This window comes from Papio anubis, chromosome 5, assembly GCF_008728515.1.
Source record: "Papio anubis isolate 15944 chromosome 5, Panubis1.0, whole genome shotgun sequence".
Taxonomy (NCBI): Eukaryota; Metazoa; Chordata; class Mammalia; order Primates; family Cercopithecidae; genus Papio; species Papio anubis.
The window spans coordinates 150581213-150595300 of record NC_044980.1 but is presented as its reverse complement, the minus strand read 5'-3'; the positions used below and the strand labels follow the sequence as shown (position 1 = coordinate 150595300).

Genomic DNA, 14088 nt, shown 5'->3' with positions numbered 1-14088 from the left:
CTTGTCATTATTAATAATTAAGGAACATGGAATCAACCCAAATGCCCATCAATGATAGACTGGACAAAGAAAATGTGGAACATATACACCATGGAATACTGTGCAGCCATAAAAAACAACAAGCTTATGTCCTTTGCAGGGACATGGATGAAGCTGGAAGCCATTATCCTCAGCAAATTAACACAGGAACAGAAAACCAAAACTGCATGTTCTCACTTATAAGTGGGAGCTGAACAATGAAAACACATGGACACAGGGAGAGGAACAACACATACTGGGGCCTTTCGAGGTGCTAGGGAGGGAGAGTATCAGGAAAAATAGCTAACGCATGTGGGGCTTAACATCTAGGTGATGGGTTGATAGGTGCAGCAAACCACCATAGCACACATTTACCTTTGTAACAAACATGTATGTCTTGCACATGTATCCTGGAACTTAAAATAAAATAAAACAAAATTTTTAAATAATAATAATGATTAAGGAAGCACAAATTTAACCACAATGAGATATCATCACACAATCCTTAGAATGGCTACAATTAAAAAGACTGACAATACCAGAGTCTTGCTCTGTCTCCCAGGCTGGAATGCAATGGCGTGATCTCAGCTCACTGCACCCTCCGCCTCCCAGGTTCAAGAAATTCTCCTGCCTCAGCCTCCTGAGCAGCTGGGATTACAGGCAAGTGCCACCACTCTTGGCTAATTCTTTTTTGTATTTTTGTAGAGACGGGGTTTCACCATGTTGGCCAGGCTGGTCTTATACTCGTGGCCTCAAGTGATCCACCTGCCTCAGCCACCCAAAGGGCTAGGATTACAGGCGTGAGCCACCACGCCAGGCCTGCAACTGACACTTTCATACACATTGCTGGTGGAAGTGCATAATGACAGACCCACTTTGAAAACACTTTGGCAGTTTCTTAAAAAGTCAAATATATACCTACCATACAATTCACACGTTCTTCTCCCAAGTGTATACCCAAGAGAAGGCTGGGCGTGGTGACTCACATCTGCAATCCCAGCACTTCAGGAGGCAGAGGTGGGTGGATCATCTGAGGTCAAGAGTTTGAGACCAGCCTAACCAACATGGCAAAACCCTGTGACTACTAAAAATACATACAATTGGCCAGGCATGGTGGCACACGCCTGTAATCCCAGCACCTTGGGAGGCTGAGGCAGGCGGATCACAAGGTCAGGAGTTCGAGACCAGCCTGGCCAATATGGTAAAACCTTGTCTCTCCTAAAAATACAAAAATTAGCTAGATGTGGTAGCGGGTAGGATACTTTCATACACATGAAAGTGAGTAGGTGAGCAGTAGTCTCACATACTCAGAAGGCTGAGGCAGGAGAATCACTTGAACCCGGGAGGTGGAAGTTGCAGTGAGCCAAGATTGAGCCATTGCATTCCAGCCTGGGTGACAGAGCCAGACTGTGTCCCCTCGAAAAAAAAAGAAAATAAAAAAATACATACAATTAGCCAGGCATAGTGGTGGGCGCCTGTAATCCCAGCAACTTGGGAGGCTGAGGCAGGAGAATTGCTTGAACCCAGGAGGCAGAAGTTGCAGTGAGCCCAGATTGAGCCATTGCACTCCAGCCTGGGTGACAGAGCCAGACTGTCTCTCAAAAAATAAAAATAAAAAAAAAAAGACTTGCATGTGAATGTTCACAACAGCTCTATTTGTGATAGTGAAAAACTGGAAACAACCCAAATGTCCTTGAAGAAGGAAATGGATAAGCAAATTGGAGATCCATACAATGGAATATTACTCAGCAATAAAAAGGAACAAACTATTGATACACACAACAACATGGATAAACCTCAAAATAATTACACTGGGTAAAAGAAACCAGACAAAAAAAGATGATCCCATTTATGAGAAATTCTAGAAAACACAAATACACAAATAATCTATGGTGAAAGAAAATAGATCAGTGGTTCCTGAAGAATTTGGTAAGGGGAGAGAGGAAGGAATTCTTTTTTTTTTTTTTTTTTTTTTTTGAGACAGAAACTCGCTCTATCACCCAGGTTGGAGTGCAGTGGCATGATCTCAGCTCACTGAAAGCTCCACTTCCTGGGTTCAGGCCATTCTTCTGCCTCAGCCTCCCAAGTAGCTAGGACTACAGGCACTCGCCAACACACCCGGCTAATTTTTTTGGTATTTTTAGTAGAGACAGGTTTCACCATGTTAGCCAGGATGGTCTTGATCTCCTGACCTCGTGATCCGCTCGCCCGGCCTCCCAGAGTGCTGGGATTAAGGCGTGAGTCACAGCGCCTGGCCAAGAGGAAGGAATTCTAACGGGGCATAAAGAAACTTCTGGAAGCTATGAACATTTTCATTACAATGATTTTGGTGATAGTTTCACAGGTTTAGGCATATGTCAGAACTCATCAATTTTTTTTTTTTTTTTTTTTTGGAGACAGGGTCTCACTTTGTCACCCAGGCTGGAATGCAGTGGTATGAGGTTGGCTCACTGCAGCCTCAATCTCCTAGGATCAAGCCATCCTTCCATCTCAGCCCCTCAAGTAGCTGGGACCACAGGTGTGTGCCACCATGTCTGGCTAATTTCTTATATTTTTGGTAGAGATGGAGTTTTGCCACTTTGCCCAGGCTGGTCTCGAACTCCTGAGCTCAAGCCATCCGCTCACCTTGGCCTCCCAAAGTGCTGGGATTACAGGCAGGAGCCACTACACCCAGCCCCAGAATTCATCAAATTGAACATATTAAGTGTATGCTGCTTATTTTATGACAAGTACACTTCAATGAAGCGATTTTTAACAGCATGGAAAAAACCAGAATTTTAAATAAATGTAACATTTAAAAAGTTATATTTGGGCCGGGCGCGGTGGCTCACACCTATAATCCCAGCACTTTGGGAGGCCAGAGCAGGTGGATCACTTGAGGCCAAGAGTTCAAGACCAACCTGGGTAACATAGTGAAACCCTGTCTCTACTAAAAAGACAAAAATTAGCCAGGTGTGGTGGCACACACCTATAATCCCAGCTACTCGGGAAGCTGAGGCAGGAGAATCGCTTGAACCCAGGAGGTGAAGGCTGCAGTGAGCCAAGATTGCACCACTGCACTCCAGCCTGTGTGACAGAGCAGGACATCGTCTCAAAACAAAGAAAAAACATTTATTTGATTTATAAAAGTATAGCTATTACATGTTTCTGTTTGCCCTAATCGCGTTTTCTAAAATTGTGATATATATTATTTCTAAAATGTTTTTATTTTTTCTCAAATATACTTTTATATTTGCTCTTTATAACAAAAAGTTAAATAATAAAAAAATTTAAAAGGGCCATGGTCAGGTACAGTGGCTCACGCTTGTAGTCCCAACACTTTGGGAGGTTGAGGCAAGAGGATCACTTGAGCCCAGGAATTTGAGACCAACTCAGGCAACAAAGTGAGACCCTGTTTCCATAAAGAACAGAAAAATTGGCCAGGTGTGGAGGTGCACACCTGTGGTCCCAGCTACAGGGGAGACTGAGGCAGGAAGATCCCTTGAACCCAGAAGGTCAAGGCTGTAGTCAGCCTTGTTCGTGCCACTGCACTCCATCCTGGGCAACAGGTGAGACCCTCTTTTAAAAACTAATAACGAAAAAAATAGCTGGGTGCAGTGGCTCACGCCTGTAATCCCAGCACTTTGAGAGGCCAAGGTGGGTGGATCACGAGGTCAGGAGTTCGAGATGAGCCTGACCAACATGGAGAAACCCCGTCTCTACTAAAAATACAAAAATTAGCCAAGCGTGGTGGTGCGTACCTGTAATCCCAGCTACACAGGAGGTTGCGGCAGGAGAATCGCTTGAACCTGGGAGGCAGAGGTTGCAGTGAGCTGAGACCATGCCACTGCACTCCAGCCTGAGTGACAGAGCAAGACTCCATCTCAAAAAATAATAATAATAATAAATAAAATAAAATTGTTGCAATAAATATCTGACAGAGATTGTGTTTCTCTCTGTGTGTATATATATACATATCTTTACACACTTTCACTAACATTTTTAAGACAAAAATTTAAACATAAGGTGCTAGTGAAACCGCCCTTGCAAAAATTATGACTGAGAAAATTATCACAGTGAAAGGGACCTGACTTAATTGTATCTATCTTGCTTCTAACCTCCAAGCTGTCTTTGCTCATTCCTGGGCATAGGCTGATGCCTATTCCTAACTTTGAGAGGAACTTACTTTATAGTTTAAAACAAAGACAATAGCTGAAGGCGGTGGCTCACGCCTATAATCCCAGCACTTTGGGAGGCTGAGGCGGGCGGATCACAAGGTCAGGAGATCGAGACCATCCTGGCTAACACGGTGAAACCCCGTCTCTACTAAAAATACAAAAAATTAGCCAGGCGTGGTGGTGGACGCCTGTAGTCCCAGCTACTCGGGAGGCTGAGGCAGGAGAATGGTGTGTACCCGGGAGGTGGAGGTTGCAGTGAGCCGAGATCGTGCCACTGCACTCCAGACTGGGCGACAGAGCGAGACTCCATCTCAAAAAAAAAGAAAAAAAACAAAGATAATAACAACTCTTTCTCAAACTAAACCCCTTCTTGCCTGGGGAATAGGAATAGACACCCTTCACAGAACTAACAATTAGCTACACGATTAGAAATTATGGTTTAGGAGTCATTCAGCTGAAGGTTGCAAGATTCTGAACCTCCCTAAATTGCTTCCAGGGATAATATCACTTTTGTAAAGCTTAAGATCAGTGCCTGAGATATTTTGCATATTCTGCACTCAGTGGATCAGCTGGCACCACCCACACAGATAAACTGCCTCATCCGGTCTTGTGGCCCCCACCTAGGACCTGACTCAGCACAAGAAGTCAGCTTTAACTTCCTATGATTTCATCTCTAACCCAGCCAATCAGCATGCTTCACTTTCTGATACCTTACCCACAAATTCTCCTTAAAAACCCCAATCCCAGGGTTTTCGGGAAGATTGATTTGAGTAATAACTCCATCTCCCATATGGTGTGTCCAGCCTCCCACCAATAAAATTCTTTCTTTACTACAATGCCATGGTCTTTATTTGTGCATTAGGCAGGAAGAACCCATCAGATGGTTACACTGGGTCAAAGGATATGCACTTAAAGTGTTTATAGATGATTTCAAGTTTTCCCCAAAACTGGTTACACTAATTTATGCCCTTTTCTGCCTTACTTCTATGTCTTTTTTTTTTTTTTTTTTTGGGAGGGGGGACAGAGTCTCGCTCTGTCACCCAGACTGGAGTGCAGTGGCCCAATCTCGGCTCACTGCAAGCTCCGCCTCCTGGGTTCACGCCATTCTCCTGCCACAGCCTCCCGAGTAGCTGGGACTACTGGCGCCCGCCAGCACACCCGGCTACTTCTATGTCAACATTGAAAAATATATGCCAGTATATGAAGGAGGGGAAGGAGGAGGAGAAGAAAAAAAAAAAATGCCAATATGATACAGAGAAATAGTATCTTGCTTCATTTTACGTTTCTTTCCTTTTTTTTTTTTTTTTTTTTGAGACAGTTTCGCTCTTGTTGCCCAGACTAGAGTGCAATGGCACAATCTCGGCTCACCACAACCTCCGCCTCCCAGGTTCAAGTGATTCTCCTGCCTCAGCCTCCTGAGTAGCTGGGATTCCAGGCATGCGCCACCACGCCCGGCTAATTTTTGTATTTTTGGTAGAGACGGGGTTTCTCCATGTTGGTCAGGCTGGTCTCGAATTCCTGACCTCAGGTGATCCACCCATCTCAGCCTCCCAAAGTGCTGGGATTATAGGCGTGAGCCACCGCGCCCGGCCATTTTACATTTCTTTATTAAAAATATTTAATATTTCATATTTTTCATATCTAACGGGGCTTATATTTTTTTCTTTTTTGAGTTGCCTATTCATATTCTTTGCTCTCTTTCTACAGAGTTGTTTATATGTTTCCTTTTTTTTCTTTCTTTTTTTTTTTTTTTGAAACAGTCTTGCTCTTGTTGCCCAGGCTGGAGTGCAGTGGCGCAATCTCGGCTCACCACAACCTCCGCTTCTTGGGTTCAAGCAATTCTCCTGCCTCAGCCTCCCAAGTAGCTGGGATTACAGGCATGCGCCACTATGCCTGGCTAATTTGGTATTTTTAGTAGAGACGGGGTTTCTCCATGTTGGTTGGGGCGGTCTTTAACTCCCGACCTCAGGTGATCCACCCGCCTCAGCCTCCCAAAGTGCTGGGATTACAGGCGTGATCCACTGTGCCCGGCCAGTTGTTCGTATGTTTCTTGTTGGTTTTAGGAGTACTTTATCTTTTAAGTATTTTTAGGTAAATATTTGCAAATATTTTCATCCAGCCTACAGTTTTTCTTTTAACTTTTCATTTTAATGCGGTTTACAGTGTTCAGCTTTTTGCTTCCTTGTGCTGTATTTTTGGTCATATCATCTTAATTTATAATCAAAATTTTTAATGTGTGCTATTGGTCACAAGAAGGACTTAGTGACAGTGTGAATCTATCAGTGTAAGAATTCCCCACATGTAGAAAAACTGCAAATGTGTAGATCCTAATGAGGTTGGCCAGAAGCAAAGCCATCCTCATGAAGCGAAGAATTATAGCTATTTTCCTGCTCTAAATAACCTAGGTATCATTTAGGGAAGTCTACAGAATTCTAATTTTAAATTGAGAAACTCTCTGAGAATGTTTAACTGATATTCACATTATGTTTACAGAATTCCAAATGGAATTTCTTAGAGCTTATTCAACCAAGGGAATCGAAAAATAAGGCACTCATGTTATCACCACCATCACTACCCCCTTTCTTTACCCATTGTAGATAATGCTAATTGATCGCTCTTTCTTCCAGAACCCAGATGTGGTCTAAAAAGTTTTCTCTATGCATCAGTAAACTGTTACCAACAGATTGGGATGGGTACATAAGACAAAACCTGTTTTGCCACCCTGGTTCTAGCCCGGTATTTCATATTTAGAAGAAGAAATGAAGGGCCAGGTCGAGACTGTGACTTAACACAGGAACATACAGCAAGTTAGTTGTAAAGCCACAGCTCAAAAGCAGCCTCCTGCTGCCCAACCTAATGCTTCTTCCAGGGCATGACTATGTCCCGCTTCTTCCGCCACCACCAGAGGTGGCCCCTCATAGAACAGAATATGTGATAAGGTCCCTTACAAAGAGTAAATTATACATAAAAACATTTTAGTCACAACATATATGTCAACAGCATCCTAAGAGGGTTAAAGCTGGGTTAGGAAGGGGCCTTGTTGGGCAATCAATGGGAACACTAATCTGTAAGGGGCCCTGAAACACACTGACAAACATGAGGAAGTGGAGAACTTGTCTCAGGGAAAGCTCTGTATGGAATTAAGTGAAATATGGAATAAAGTGGTTGCAGATGGAGTGAGGAAGAAGAGTTGCCTCAAGGAGCAGGTCCAGTACCAACACAGAGTCACTAAGCTGCTTGTCTGATGAACTTTTTTTTTTTGGAGAGTGGAACAATAATACGTTATTGGGGGCCAGAAGCAGTGGCTCACACCTGCAATCCCAATACTTTGAGAGGCTGAGGCAGGAGGATCCCTTGAGGCCAGGAGTTTGAGACCAGCCCCGGAAACATTGTGAGACCCCCTCTCTACAAAAATTTTAAAAATTAGCTGGAAATAGTGACGCATGCCAGTAGTCATAGCTACTTGGGAACCTGAGGACTGCTTGATCCCAGGAGCTTGAGTTTACAGTGATCACAGCTTGAGCTGTGCACTGCAATGCACTCTAGCCTGGGTGACAGCATGAGACTCTGTCTCTTAAAAAATTAAATAAATAATTGGGAATAATAAAAGAGAAACTAAAGGTTGACAAAAGCTAGCCTCCTCCTTCATCCTTCCCCATGCTTGTACCACTTCTCCTCTAAACTAACAGTGACAAGTATCTAAGGACTATCAATTTAGAGTATCACCACATTATTAACCTACTCTGAGCACCAAATTGCTAGTTCTCAGAGGCACTGGCATGTCTCCAGCCAGCTTTATTTACTCCCACCCTAAACTCTTCCATCTTGTCTCCTCTAAAAAGGCTTCCTGCCTAGCGCTGTGGCTCACGCCTGTAATCCCAGCACTTTGGGAGGCCAAGGCGGGCAGATCACGAGGTCAGGAGTTCGAGACCAGCCTGGGCAACATAGTGAAACCCCGTCTCTACTAAAAATACAAAAGTTAGCCGGGTGTGGTGGTGCATGCCTGTAGTCCCAGCTACTCAGGAGGCTGAGGCAGTAGAATTGCTTGAACCCGGGGAGGCGGAGGTTACAGTGAGCCGAGATTGCACCATTGCACTCCAGCCTAGGCGACAGAACGAAGCTCCGTCTCAGAAAAAAATAAAAATAAAAATAAAAATAAAGGCTTCCTGGGCCTGGCTGGGTGGCTCACACCTGTAATCCCAGCACTTCGGGAGGCCAAGGTGGGCAGATCACCTTAGGTCAGGAGTTTGAGACCAGCCTGGCCAACATGGTGAAACCCCATTTCTACTAAAAATACAAATATTGCTTTTCCTCCCTGACCACCGCCGAGGTCACACGCATGAGGCCTCTCCACCGCCGCTGCAATGCAATACATTGCCTCCTACTTGCTGGCTGCCCTCGGGGTGGGGGGAGGGGGGTAACCCCTCCCCCAGCAACAAGGACATCAAGAAGATCCTGAACAGCGTGGGCATCGAGATAGACAACGACCAGCTCAGCAAGGTTATTAGTGAGCTGAATGGAAAAAACATTGAAGACGTCATTGCCCAGAGTGTTGGCAAGCTTGCCAGTGTACCTGCCAGTGGGGCTGTAGCCGTCTCTGCTGCCCCAGGCTCTAAAGCCGCCGCTGCTGATTCCACTCCCGCTGCAGCAGAGGAGAAACATGAGAAGACGGAGGAGTCTGAAGAGTCAGACAAAGACAGGGGATTTGGCCTCTTTGATTAAATTCCTGCTCGCCTCCAAATAAAGCCTCTTACACATCTCTCAAGTTAAAAAAAAAAAAAGCCCAGCATATAGCAGGTGCCTGTAATCCCAGCTACTCAGGAGGCTGAGTGGGGAGAATCACTTGAACCTGGGAGGCGGAGGTTGCAGTGAGCCGAGATCACGCCATTGCACTCCAGCCTGGGAGACAGAGGGAGACTCTGTCTCAAAAAAAAAAAAAAAAAAGGCTTCCTGGACAGCTGCCCTGCCCATGCTACCGATTTCTTTTCTTGCTTATCATCTGCACCCTGACTAGGCCCTGGGAACATGCCAGCTGTTATTGGCAAGCATCTCAATGGAAGTACAACCTGCTTCTTCTTCACAGTCATAAACTGTGCCTTTTCCTCTTTCATATGTTACGCAGCACCTGGTTAACACAATCTTGCTCAAAAAGTATTCATTTATTAAATGGCAGAAAGAATATTATGGCAACTTATGGGCTTGACTTTCAAAGGATCCATGGAGACCTTGGAAGCAAGCTTCAAGGCCTATCTCATTGGCTTCTCTATTATCCATACAAGGATTCTGCTTAGAGAGGCGTTTTTTTGTTTTTTTGTCGCCCAAGCTAGAGTGCAGTGGGGCACTCTCAGCTCACTGCAATCTCTGCCTCCCAGGTTCAGGTGATTCTCACACCTCAGCCTCCCAAGTAGCTGTGATTATAGGCACACACCACCACGCCCAGCTAATTTTTATATTTTTTCGTAGAGACGGGGTTTCACCAGTGCTGGCGGGGCTGGTCTCGAACTCCTGACCTCAAGCCATCTGCCTGCCTCAGCCTCCCAAAGTGCTAGGATTACAGACGTGAGCCACCACGCCCACGCAAGAGGCATCATTTTGAATTGCTGCTATGGTTTGACTGTGTTCCTCAAAGCTCATGTTTTAGAAACTAAATCCCCATTGCAGCAGTGCTGACAGGTGGAGACTTAGAGGTAATTAGATCATGAGAGCCCCTCATTAATGAATTAATGCTGATATTGTGGGAGTGGTTTCCTGATAAAAGGGTGAGTTTAGCCCCTTCCCCCCCCCATGTCTCTCTCCCTATCATCTCCCTCCCTCTCCCTCCCTTCTTCCCCCCCCCCTTGCTCTTCTGCCACATGCCATGGAATGATGCCACAAGAAGAACCTCATCAGATGCCTGCACCTTGCTATTAGACTTCCCAGCCTTCAGAACTGAGAGATTTTTTTTTTTTTTTTTTTTTTTTTGCCGAGACAGGGTCTCCTTCTGTCACCCAGCCTGGAATAACGTAGCGGGGCAATCATGGCTCACTGCAGCCTCAACCTCCTGGGCTCAACTGATCTGCCCACCTCAGTCTCCTGAGCAGCTGGGAATACAGGCGTGCGCCACCATGCCCACCTAATTTTTGTATTTTTTTGTAGAGAGGGTGTTTCGCCATGTTGCCCAGATTGGTCTCAAACTCCTGGGCTCAAGTGATCCACCCCCTCAGCCTCTCAAAGTGCTGGGACTACAGGTGAGAGCCACCCCATGAAGAAATTTCATTTTTCTTTTCTTTTTTTTGGAGACAGAGTCTTGCTCTGTCGCTCAGGCTGGAGTCCAGTGGCGCGATCTCGGCTCACTGCATCCTCCGCCTCCCGGATTCACATCATTCTCCTGCCTCGGCCTCCAGAGTAGCTGGGACTACAGGTGTCCGCCACCACGGCTGGTTAATTTTTTTGCATTTTTAGTAGAGACGGGGTTTCACCGTGTTAGCCAGGATGGTCTCGATCTCCTGACCTCGTGATCCGCCCACCTCGGCCTCCCAAAATGCTGGGATTACAGGCATGAGCCAGCCCACACCAGGCCGAGAAATTTCTTTATAAATTATGCAGTCAGTGGTATTCTGCTGTAGCAACAAAAAATGCAGTAAAACAATCGCCTTAGTTGTTTTTATTTTGCAACTGATTCCCATTTAATCACAGGGTTATCGATATGTAACATGTACTTCTACCTCCCGTCATGCCTAAGGCTCACAGCAATTTGTGGTGAGGCCCACATGGAATTTATTTATCTTCTATCTTGAAGGTTGAAATAGGTGAGAAAGGTAGGAAAGAAAGAAAAGTGGGGCAGAAATAAGGGAAGGATGTGGTGAATGCTGATGTGAGTTCACTGATAGATGCTAAACTTTATTTAGAAGAGTGGCTCTGGCCAGGCAGTGGCTCATGCCTGTAATTCCAGCACTTTGGGAGGCCAAGGCAAATGGATCACAAGGTCAGGAGATCAAGACCATCCTAGCTAACACGGTGAAACCCTGTCTCTACTAAAAATACAAAAAATTAGCCAGGCATGGTGGCAGGCACCTGTAGTCCCAGCTACTCGAGAGGCTGAGGCAGGAGAATGGTGTGAACCTGGGAGGCGGAGCTTGCAGTGAGCTGAGATCGCGCCACTGCACTCCATCCTGGGCGACAGAGCAATACTCTGTCTCAAAAAAAAAAGAGTGGCTCTTAACTGTGAGGAGATTTTGCACCCCCAAGTAGGTTGCCAAATTATAGGTAGTATACCCAGTTACATTGACACATACTAAAGATTGTTCAGGCTGGGCGCAGTGGCTCATGCCTGTAATTCCAGCACTTCAGGAGGCCAAGGCAGACAGATAACTTGAGGTCAGGAGTTCGAGACCAGCCTGGCCAACCTGTTGAAACCCCATCTCTACTAAAAATACAAAAATTAGCCGGGTGTGGTAGTGCACATCTGTAATACCAGCTACTAGGGAGGCTGAGGAAGGAGAATCGCTTGAACCCAGGAGGCGGAGGTTGCAGTGAGCAGAGATCACATCACTGCACTCCAGCATGGGAGATAGAGTGAGACTGTCTCAAAATTAAAAAAAAAAAAAGTACTCATTATATCTCTAAAATTCAAATTTAAGTAGGCATCTTGAATTTTTATTTGCTAAATCTGGCAACCCTAACCCAGGGGACATGTGCCAATTTCTGAAGACATTATTTATTGTCACAACTTGGGAGTGCTGCTGGTATCTAGGAGGTAGAGGCCAAGAATGCCGCTAAACATTCTCCAATGCACAGGGCAGGCCCCTCACAACAAAGAATTATCTGGTCTAAAATGCTAATAGTGCCAGCATTTGACTTAGCCTGACTTATAGCCTCATTTAGAAGGATGACTTTATCACTACAAAGAACTTATTATCACTAAAATATCACAGAAGGAAAACAGTACACATGTATATATGTAGGCACATATATTCCCCCACCCCACCCCCCCGAAAACATGTTTTGTAAGTTTCTGTCTTTTAAATCTACAAGCTACTATGAATTGGAGTTTTATAACGGTAATTTCCACAACCCCAGGGAGATATGACAAAATTCAGATCACGTTTTGGGGGGAAAGAAACTCAGAAATATTAAGTGATTTTCCAGGATCCCACAGAGCCCTGAGGAAAATAGAATTAAAACTCACAACTGCTAAACACATTGCTCATTCCAATAAAGCCAGCCTGTCTGCACCTCCACTGCTCAGCTCTCACCAAGCTTGGAATAGGGCAACTGCAAAAGGTTTTAGTTTTCAAGAGGAGATCAAAAGTTTTCACAACTGATTAGCATCCAGAAAGCACAGCCTCCTTTAACCTTGAGATGCAAATAGCCCAAGATTGTCAAGGGATCTGAGAGCTGGAGGATTTGATGGAAGATCAAATTCCTGACATTTCCAGGGCAATTAGTTTCACATGCAAAGTCACAGGAAGGTGCTGCCCATTCTCCACAAGCAGTAAAGCTGTAATAAGACTCAGCTTTACAAATTTGGACTAATTGGCCTGCACCCACCCAGCAGAGTTCATTATCATCATCCCCATTTCGTAGAACAGAGAAGGTGGGTAGAAATCTGTTTATTCCACTACTAGGCACAGGCCACTTTAATATTTCCCATTTCAGAGTCCTATACATAAATTCCAGGTACAGAAGGTTGGGATAACTCTGCTAATTATTCAGACCAGTGGGAAGGAAAGGTCTGGAATTAAGTCAAATCTCTTTGCTGGCGCCCCTTAAAATTTCACTTGAAGGTGAGTCTTGGCTTCAAAAAGGTTTAAAAAGGCTCAGCACTTTTATCTGATGGGTAAGGAAACCAGGGAGGAAGTTGCTGTCAATTCCAGCCAGGACTTTGGAGTCTGAGCTAAATTGATTTGGAAAGATTTGATCGCTGAACCACTTTTCTCTCACTGGCAGCCCAGGCTGGAGCCACGGCTGACTTCTCCGGACGTGCCATGGAGGTCAAATTCCAGCCAGGTGGCCAAGTGCATTTGGTAACTCAAATGTAGCCTGTTGTCACAATGGATTTTCTACTTGCAAGTATACAGTTGTACGTGTCTTTTGTCATTGCCCCAGCTCTCTGAAGGACACCACGTCAGCATCCTCTGGAGTCATTCAATGGCTTGGGACTCTTCCATCCGTCGGGAGGCTCTGTTTGACTGACAAGGTGTATGACAACCCCAGACTCTCCAGGGCTTTTGTCAGAGGCATTCGAACCAGAGTGAGTCCATCTTGAATAGGGGCTGGGTAAAATAAGACTGAGACCTACTGGGCCACCTTCCCAGGAGGTCAGGCATTCTAAGTCACAGGGTAAGATAGGTCAGCACAAGATACAGATTACAAAGACCTTGCTGACAAAACAATAAAACATGGTAAAGAAGCCAGCCAAAACCCACCAAAACCAAGATGGCAACGAAAGTGACCTCTGATCGTCCTCACTGCTCATTATACACTAATTATAATGCATTAGCATGCTAAAGGACTCCCACCAGCGCCATGACAGTTTACAGAAGCCATGGCAACATCAAGAAGTTACCCTATATGGTCAAAAAAGGGGAGGAACCCTCAGTTCCAGGAATTGCCCAGTCTTTTCCAGGAAAATTCATAAATAATCCACCCCTTATTTGGCATATAATCAAGAAATAAATGTAAAAATGGGCAACCAGCAGCCCTTGTGGCTGCTCTGCCTATAGAGTAGCCATTCTTTTCTTCCTTTACTTTCTTTTCTTTTTCTTTTTTTTTTTTTTTTTTTTTGAGACGGACTCTCACTCTGTTGCCCAGGCTGGAGTGCAGTGGCACAATCTCAGCTCACTGCAACCTCCGGCTCCCGGGTTCAAGCGATTTTCCTGCCTCAGCCTCCTGAGTAGCTGGGACTACAGGCACCCGCCACCTCACCCAGCTA

The 14088-nt window shown here is 45.2% G+C and overlaps 1 pseudogene; it reads left to right on the top strand.

The window, feature by feature from the left end:
* Positions 1-8539: 8539 nt before the first annotated feature.
* LOC101019749 lies at positions 8540-9025 on the top strand (annotated as a pseudogene).
* Positions 9026-14088: the final 5063 nt, after the last annotated feature.